We start from the raw sequence: 10,796 nt of genomic DNA on the forward strand, positions 1-10,796 counted from the left end.
AACGTCCATTAATTTAACCACTTAAATAATTTTTCTTTCCGTTTGAGATATTAGATAAGAAATAGAGAAAATTTCTAAGTCCTAAAAACTAAAGCGTCGAGAAATATGAAAGAAAGAGAATGCGCGTCGAAAAACGTCAAAAAATAAAAATAAGAAAGATAGCGCGAAAAAATGGCATCGCAAAATTCTAAAGCACCTAAATCTTAGTCTAAGGAATAAGCACTTAAGGGATTTTACGGCAAAGCCTAAAAATCTAGAAATAAAAATAAGCTACGGCAAAATACTAAGCTTAAAACTAGATATGAACGAATAAACGATAAAAATACAAATTATAATTAAAATGATAAAAATACAAATTTTATAAAAATATTATTTTTATATTATATTTTATAAAAGTATTAATTTAAATATATATTTAATAATACTAATTAATATTTAAAATACAAATTAATTTAAAAACTAAAACTAAATATTAATATTAAATATAAACCTAATTAAGTTTTAATAATAATAATTAAATTATACTCGTAATAAATGCCAAAATAGGGTTCTGGGTGCGTCTGTCAGGGCGGCTCCGCGAGTCGCGGTGCCACGTGCCCTAAAATTCCGCAAGTCGCGGAGTTCGGTTTGTTTTTTTTTTTTTAATTTTATATTGTTTTTCTAAAAATATATATAAATATATTTATACAAAAATAAATTAAAAATATAGCGTTTCGCCGAGTCCCCGGCAGCGGCGCCAAAAACTTGATGTTAAAGCGAAGGGGTACGAAATAGTATTATATTTTTGATACGAAAAGCGATACAGATTACACAAGTTTTAATTACTTATTTACAAATGGGATATACCTAAACCTTGCTACAACACTATAGGCAGTGTACCTAATCGTAGAGTAGTATAGTTTTTAGCAAGTCCGGTTTGTTCCACAGGGAGCGGGCTTATTGCACACTATATTTTTAAACAACTATATTTGTACAAAATATATATAATTATATATAATAATATATAAAAGGGGGTTTACCGTTTAATGACCGGTTTGTCGATTTATATTTTAAACGAAGCGTATAGTAAATGACGATATTTAAATAACAATATAAAATAAATAACAATAATTAAAATGACAATAAATAAAAGTACGAGGAAAAATAAAATAAAATATATTATGCTTATTTAAGCTTCCGTAACCATGATGTTTGACGTTTTGATTATTTATTACCCTGGTTTAATTGTCCTTTGTCCTGGATTATTTGATAAGTCCATCTGGTTTTTGTCCATAACGGTCCATCAGTCATAAATATAAAGTGCGAGTGTCCTCGTCAAATTATCCTTATGTCCGAAGTCAAATATTCCAACTAATTGGGGACTTAAACTGTAACAAGATTTTAATACTTTGTTTAATAATTACACCAAGTTATCGACTGCGTGTAACCCAAGGTTTTAATACTTTGTTATCAATTATGCCAAGTGTCCTTGTAAATAATTTCACCCCTGTTTTAATAATTCTAGTGACTATTAATCCATTTCCGTGTCTGGTTAAATGAACTATTATTCGTACATATAAATACCCCGCCCATCGTGTCCGATCGAGTGTATATGGTTATTTATAGGGATGTCCAATTGTAAATCTTTATATTAAAATTAACAAACTATCATTTAGTTAAACAAATATAAAGCCCATTAATAGCCCATAGTCTAATTTCCACAAGTGTCGTTCTTTTGTCCAAACCCCAATTATGGTACAAAGCCCAATTACCCCGTCTTTAATATTTAGTCCAACATCATGATTACTTTGGCTCAAATAACCATAATAATAACTTAAGTACGAGACATTAATTTAAAAAGGAGAACATAACTTACATTGAGTATTTATCGCGTAGTGTTACACGGACAGAATTTCGACTTCAAAAACCCGTAAAATAACCTTTACATAACCCGAACTAATCTAATATAAAACTACCCTATACTATATATATATTATATTTATTTATTTATTTATTACAGAGTATTATTATTATTTATTATTTTATAATTTTACTCGGCAGAATGCATGGCCTTTTATAGGAGTTTTGATTTCTGACAGCTCCGCGAGTCGTGGAGTTTTTGGCCTTCAAACTCCGCGAGTCGTGGAGTTTGAAAATCCAGCTCAGGATCATTTGTCTCATAGCTTGTCGACATAATTTTTAAATATGTATAATATATAAATAATTTATATAATTATTTAAATATTATATTATATTCTTGTGCATAGTTGACTTGTAATTTTTGGTCCGTTGCATCGGGCGTTGATAGTTGACTCATGTCCCGGTTCCGGATTTTCGAACGTCCTTGCGTACAATTTAATATCTTGTATTTTGCGTTTTGTAACTTGTACTCTTGTCATTTTTAGACGTTTCTCATCAATAAATTGAACCTTTTAAATTGTATCTTGTACATTTGAACTTTTTGGACGTTTGTGTCTTCAAATCTTCGTTTTCGCCTTTTGTCTTCGCACTTATTTATTTAAACAATTACAATGGAAATATAATACAATTACATATGAAAACCTATTATTTAGGAGGGATATTGCTATGAAATATATGTTCCTTTTTAGCCTTATCAATATATATATATATATATATATATATATATATATATATATATATATATATAACATGTAATTTAAAATATAAAATAAGTATTTTTTTTAATTGGAATTTAGTATAAATTCTATATAACCACAAATATATAAATAATATATTAATAAATGAAATTATGTAACTTTCCATCATATGTGTTGATAGATATATAATTGATATAGGTTCGTGAATCCGAGGCCAACCCTACACTTGTTCATTGTCGTCATATGTATTTTTACTACAAAATACATTATAGTGAGTTTAATTTGATCCCTTTTACTCTTTACATTTTTGGGCTGAGAATGCATGCAAATGCTTTATTAACTGTTTTACAATATTTATATGCATGAGTTTCATTTGCTCTCTTTTTAAATGCTTTTGCAATATATATTTTTGGGACCGAGAATACATGCACTGCTTTTATAACTGTTTTACGAAATAGACACAAGTAATTGAAACTATATTATATGGTTGAATGATCGAAATCGAATATGCCCCTTCTTTTTGTCTGGTAATCTAAGAATTAGGGAACAGACACCCTAATTGACGCGAATCCTAAAGATAGATCTATCGGGCCCAACAAGCCCCATCCAAAGTACCGGATCCTTTAGTACTTTGAAATTTATATCATGTCCGAAGGAGAATCCCGGAATGATGGGGATATTCTTATATGCATATTGTGAATGTCGGTTACCAGGTGTTCAATCCATATGAATGATATTTTGTCTCTATGCATGGGACGTATATTTATGAGAACTGAAGAATGAAAATCTTGTGGTCTATTAAAATGATGGAAATGTTTATTTATGTTAAACTAATGAACTCACCAACCTTTTGGTTGACACTTTAAAGCATGTTTATTCTCAGTTACGAAAGAAATCTTTCGCTGTACAATTGCTCAATTTAAAGATATTATTTGGAGTCATTCATGACATATTTCAAAAGACGTTGCATTCGAGTCGTTGAATTCATCAAGATTAATGTTAAGTCAGTTATAGTTAGATATATTATGAAATGGTATGCATGCCGTCAACTTTCCATGTAATGAAAGATTGACTTTTCAAAAATGAATGCAATGTTTGTAAAATGTATCATATAGAGGTCAAGTATCTCGTGATGTAATCAACTGTTGGGAATCGTTTATAATCGATATGGACTTTGTCCGGATGGATTAGGACAGGTCACTTCAGTTGGTATCAGAGCGGTGGTCTTAGAGAACCAGGTCTGCATTAGTATGTATAACTGATAAGTCGTTAGGATGCATTAGTGAGTCTGGACTTCGACCGTGTCTGCATGTCAAAAGTTTTGCTTATCATTAGTGTCAAAAATTATTTGCTTATCATCCTTAAAGTCTAGACACGTCTTACTGCCTCTATTACATAAACAGTGTATAGATAAATTCATATCTTAGCGTATCTGTTATTGTTACCTTTGCCTGACAGCTTCCGTAGATTTCTCCGTAACTTATGGGATTTTAGTATTATATATGCATATGTAAATTATGTATTGCAGGGTACTAATCTATATCCTATAATCTATTTCTTATCGAAAATCCTTCATCTGATCGTACGAGATGAATCCCTCAACCAGTTCGAGTCCCTCAGATTTCGATAGCTATTTCGATAGTTATTCCGACAGCTATTCCGACATGGATATCCACCTAAGCTCCGAAAGCGGTGTCACCAGAATGAATCAATCAATCAACCATCCCTAATTTATCTGATGGGTTCGTAGTCGACTTAATCAATGGAGACGTGAAGAAGGCGATCCCTTCCACCAACTGAATTCACCTCTTGACAATGAACCTGAAACGTTTATCGGCGAACCTGTTCGAGACACCATTTTCTCTCTCAATTCCAGAGTATCTCGTCATGATTATATACTATCTCCGAATCTAAAACTCGTTCATCCACTCGTCCAAACCGACAATCATCCTGGTATAATAAAAGAAGTCAACGAGCTTCACGCCCGAGTTGTAGCCTTGTAAAATATGGTGCAAAACATACCAGCTTCAGCAACATCACCGGCACCAACAGTACCATCAGTAACAACACCTGTACCATCAACAACACACGCTTCAACATCTCATTCTGTACCTCGACTATAATCATCATACTACATATCGTTCTACATCATTTATCTTCATTCAACATGGCTAATATGTAATCTTTAATGTTTTATAGATTATATATTCTTGTTCTAACGTAAATCAAATGAGTTTAATATCATATTAACTCATTAAATCCATGATTGCATCTGAGAAAATATATATACAAGTATGTTTTTATAAAGATTGTAATTAAAAATCTTTCGTACAAACTGTTAATGGTGAAAATATTTTAACGGGTAGGTAATACCCAATGAATATTTAGATTTCACTTTAATAAGTCACACTGTACATTTGACGAAGCTGATTCAACAGTCATTTACTATCCTACTTACAATCACCGATATACGTATCCGTTCACCAAAGAATAACTATTTTCATTCAAATTCAATTTCATATTTGGATTTTGACCTATCAGAATCCAACAAGTGGCATAATGAAGAAAACATTGGACAAAATAAAATTTGTTAGAAACAAACAAATTAACTATGAAAAATCCTGTTAAGAATCCACGCTAACAAAATCCTAGCTAACTGTTCCTAGCTAACTGATTACATTTTATTTATCGCAATTTATTTATCACAATTTAATTATCGCAATTTATTTTATCGCAAATTAATTCTCGTAATTTTATTTATCGTCATTTAATTTATGTTATTTATTTTACGCACTTTAAATATCGGGACACGTATACAAGGTTTTGACATATCATATCGATGCATCTATATATATTATTTGGAATAACCATAGACACTCTATATGCAGTAATGTTGGAGTTAGCTATACAGGGTTGAGGTTGATTCTACAATAATATATATAGTTTGAGTTGTGATCGAGTCTGAGACATGTACACGGGTCACGATACGTATTAATTAATTCGAATATTATATAGTAAACTATATATGAATTATTATTTGTACACTGCTAACTGTGGACTATCAACATTGGACAATTAAAATAAATTAAAATATTGATTATAACCTATGAAACTAAACAATTCTTCAAGTTTGCCACTTGATTCCATCTTAAACCTCATTTGTATCTTGACGATTACAATCTGCGTTCAAACCTTTCACGATTCTTGAAAACACCTCAATCGAGAGGATGAACCAACCGCACTTCGTCTACGGAAGGAAAGATTTATGCATATAGTTATACACCTGAAAAACACTCGGAACCTGAGTAAACGTTTAACATGTGTCTGTGCTAGCTCCTTTGGCATTGTTATTGCCAAAAATAACATTGCAACTCTTTTCAAATTAGCCAAATTTATCACAGCTCCAGCAAGTCAACTTCGACTTTTCAGTCGGACTAGCCTTACTATAACCTTGATATATATGCATGCTCTTTTATTGTTACCGGGAAACCTTTTATATCCCACCATATTACCAGCAGATGTACCAGCAACCTCGTCGCTCCTTGGTTAAATCCCTCAGACAAATCACTATATTTATCTATTGAAGTCTCATCATGTACTCGTCCGCATCTTGTAACAAGAATTGCCATACCAATTACCGGGAATCAGCAAATCTGTATTGTGAGTCTCGCAACGTTTCCACATCAACAGTTATATGTATCCATATAACATTTATCTCTTAGAATTATGATCTTCCATTCGGAAATTCTAAAAAGCACCCAGTCTGCGAATTAATACTCTGAATTTTGAAAAGTTGAATGAAGCAACAAAAACTATAAACGACCTCAACAGCCAAAAGTTGATGATAAAGAATTGTATGTTGGCAAAGCTCAGAAAAAGTTTGAAACTGAAAAACTGATTGAGCAAACTACGAAGGAGTCTCTGAACAAATCAAAAGGACTAAACTTGTACATTAAGAATCCTGATGATTCTGTTTCTGATGAAATGTTTAGCGAATACCTTGCTTCTGACTCCAAACTCTTGCGGACAAATTTCCTTCACCATCCTTCGATATTAGAAATTCCAAGATATCATCGTATCTTTCATTATAAATATCCTCCATATTTTTGAAGATATTTTCATAATTATTCTTATCTGAAATCATTAATCTCTTCGTACTATCAGTGTTACATCATATAGAAACTGTTAGTTTCTATATTCTGTAAACTTTCGAGCTTAAAATATGAATGTTATTGAAGTAATGTTGGAAACTGATGCATGAGTTAGTATAATATAATGACACTTGATCAACGTGATTATATTACAGTAAGTCATGCTGAGTTTCTAATGGAACGTGATGATTCTCAGTACCGTCATCATGTGCCATTTACACGACTCTTACATTCTACCCAAATCTCCAAACATATTAAAAACATACCTTCTTGATAGTTCTATCTTTTCGGATATTCTAGTAATTTGCTAAATCAAGATCGTGCCATTATGATTTTTTAAAGAACATTAACTATGTTCATTTCAAAATCCATACCTACGAATTTTGGACCATTATTCGCTTGACTTAATGTCGGGAAGTGAAAACAAAAGCATGGAGCCCCGAAATATAAAGGAGTATACAAAATCCGATAACAACACAGGAATTACAAACCGTGTATGTCAATGTTTATCGCAACATAAAGACACGGGAGAATTAAAAACACTATAACCCCAAGAGCGAAGTAGAAGAAAACAGATTCCTCCGGTGGGAGTTGGAAGAGGAGAATGAATGTTGCGATAGTCAGAATAAGAACAATGATCAGAACTGGATTAAGCATTCTCACAATCCTTGGAAATGTAAATCAAGGAAAAAAATATAGAAGTGGTGAAAATAATGGAACGGTAGAGGTAAATTTATAATAAGAGTATCCGACATAGCAATCGAGGCAGATATCCGCATTTAATTTAAGAGATCTTAATTACCTTATTCAACGAAGAATCAGATCTTTTAGATTTCGAAGATTTTTCTTTAAATACCTCGAATTTTGGAATTCAACCATGACTACGTCAAAAGTTAAGACGAACCTTTATTTCATTCACTTCACTCTTTTGTGATAGCTTCACTCTTACGCTTCGAATAATCGAATTGTTTTATATGTATCATTTAATAATGATAAAACTCTATTTATCAACTCATATTCGTCATGAAAACATTTTTATCGTTAGCCATGACCATCCCAATCAAATTTCAGGACGAAATTTCTTTAACGGGTAGGTACTGTGATGACCCGGAAATTTTCGATCAAATTTAAACTTTAATCTTTATATGTTTCCGACACGATAAGCAAAATATGTAATGTTGAGTCTCGAAAGCTTTGAAATCTATATTCATGTAATCAATTACCCTTTGACTATTCTCGACGATTCACGAACAATTGTTTGTAAATAACTAAATGTATATAAATGTGTATATGTATATGAATATATATAAACAAAAGTATATATAATAATTTGAATTAGTATAATACCAAATAATCATTTGAATTAAATATATAGTGTAATGTACAAAATAAATAAGATGTTATTAAATAAATAAATATATATATATATATATATATATATATATATATATATATATATATATATATATATATATATATATATATATATATATATATATATATATATATGTATACATAAGTTATACTATATATATATTATAATATATAAAATTGATAAATAATAAATATCCAAGGTATGTTATTATATAATTTATAATTAGTAAAGATGATTAACAAGTTGTAATATTACGATATTAAATATAATTACGAGTTGAAAATATAGTTGTTAAAGTAGTATTATTATTACTTCCATTAACATTAATATTAATATTTGTATCATTACTATTATTATATAAAGTGTATATTTATATATGAAACTAGAAAAGTATATATTGTTAATATTATTATTATCATTTTAATCTTACTCTTAATTTTATTATTATTATTAGTATAGTTTGGATAAAATTATTATTATTATTATATTTCTATTACTATTATTATTATTAGTAGTATTCTTATTAAAACTAATAATATTTTCAGATTTGTTAATAAATTCATATTATTTAGTAATAATACAAAATAAGATATATACATATGTATATTTATACAGATAGATAACAGGTATATATAAATATAGGAAAATACGTATTCTGTTGTATATCACTTTCAAACTGTAGGTAATTTGATTTCCTGTCTGCTATTAGTACAATTTGATTCCAATTATCACAAGAATTCAAAAACTGTTAGCAATCCTTTTCTTCTATTATTTTTTTAGTCTGTACCTGATCAACTTGCCTGTCGACTTTTGATTATTATTTAGACCCATCAATTTTAGCGTTATATGATACCAGTTACACTACATTATCAATTCACAAATACAATTACCACTTACAGCCTTTAAAATTGTCAAATTAAATCAAGAACAGAAGACAACCTGTCGACTGCCCTGTTTATAATCCTTTATTCAATCAAAACAATTTCGTGAACCATTTCAAATTGTGTAAATGAGGTCTTGTTAGGAATATGTTACTTAATCTTTTTGCAAAGTTTGAATTCCCAATTCGTATTATTTATTGAGAATTTTGAGGTCAAAGTTATGATTCAAAAAGTCAAAAGATTTGTTCATCAAGAAATTTGAGTTCAATTTGATGTTTTAGTTTCAATTGAGGTTACAGACAGTTTCTAATGACAATTTAAAACGTCTTTCATTTTGAAATCGCGAGCTATAACAGTCTCTAATGTCAAATTCAATCTCAAGTTCATAAGAAATATAGACGGCCTGTTTCAGCGTTTTTTTTTATTTCTCTTTTGTTTTAAATAATTTGATCAACCCATTGAAGTTTCTGGGTCGTTTATAAATCCAGAAATTTTAATGGAAACACATTTTTTAGTCAGTTATGATACTTGGTCGATTTATGGGTTGAAGAAGATGAATGAACTAGGGGAACAGTTTTATATACTGAAAATTCGAGTATAAATCAGATAAGTCATACTAGCTGAATGGTTTAAGAGTGTGTTGGTTATCCTAGAGGTTTCGAGTTCGAATCCAACTGATGGCAGTTATTTGTTTTTCCAAGCATTTTGAGGTAGTTTCCATTATTATAATTATAATTATAATTATTATTATTATTATAATTATTATTATTATTATTATTATTATTATTATTATTATTATTATTATTATTATTATTATTATTATTATTATTATTATTATTATTATTATTATTATTAACATTGTTACATTATTATTATTGTTGTAAATGTTAATGATAACCTTATGATATATGAAATTTGTATGATAAGTATTATAACTATTATTACTAATAATGACATATTTATATTTATAAGTATTAAGAATGATATTAACATTGTATTTATAAGTACTACTGAGATTATTATAAACTGTATCCTTTATATATTATTATTATTATTATTATTATTATTATTATTATTATTATTATTATTATTATTATTATTATTATTATTATTATTATTAGCATAAGTATCATTATTAACAATATCGTTATTATTAGTATTATCATTATTAATAAAATTATTACTATTGTTATTTTTAGTAAACCATTATTATCAAAACTATATTTTTTATATATATAATTATTATGTACATAAAGTATACATATGAATATACCAAAATTATATTAACATTTCATATAACTATATATCAAACATAATAACATTTTTCTCATAAATACCTTCGTATAACAAACTACTTATTTTAAGAATTATATTAATCATATATATAACTATATGTAAATATATATTAATATAACTAAATGAATAGATATTAATCATTTTAAATATAAATACATATAATATATATATATATATATATATATATATATATATATATATATATATATATATATATATATATATATATATATATAACATGTAATTTAAAATATAAAATAAGTATTTTTTTTAATTGGAATTTAGTATAAATTCTATATAACCACAAATATATAAATAATATATTAATAAATGAAATTATGTAACTTTCCATCATATGTGTTGATAGATATATAATTGATATAGGTTCGTGAATCCGAGGCCAACCCTACACTTGTTCATTGTCGTCATATGTATTTTTACTATAAAATACATTATAGTGAGTTTCATTTGATCCCTTTTACACTTTAGATTTTTG

Source organism: Rutidosis leptorrhynchoides, chromosome 3 (assembly GCF_046630445.1).
Source record: "Rutidosis leptorrhynchoides isolate AG116_Rl617_1_P2 chromosome 3, CSIRO_AGI_Rlap_v1, whole genome shotgun sequence".
Classification (NCBI taxonomy): domain Eukaryota; kingdom Viridiplantae; phylum Streptophyta; class Magnoliopsida; order Asterales; family Asteraceae; genus Rutidosis; species Rutidosis leptorrhynchoides.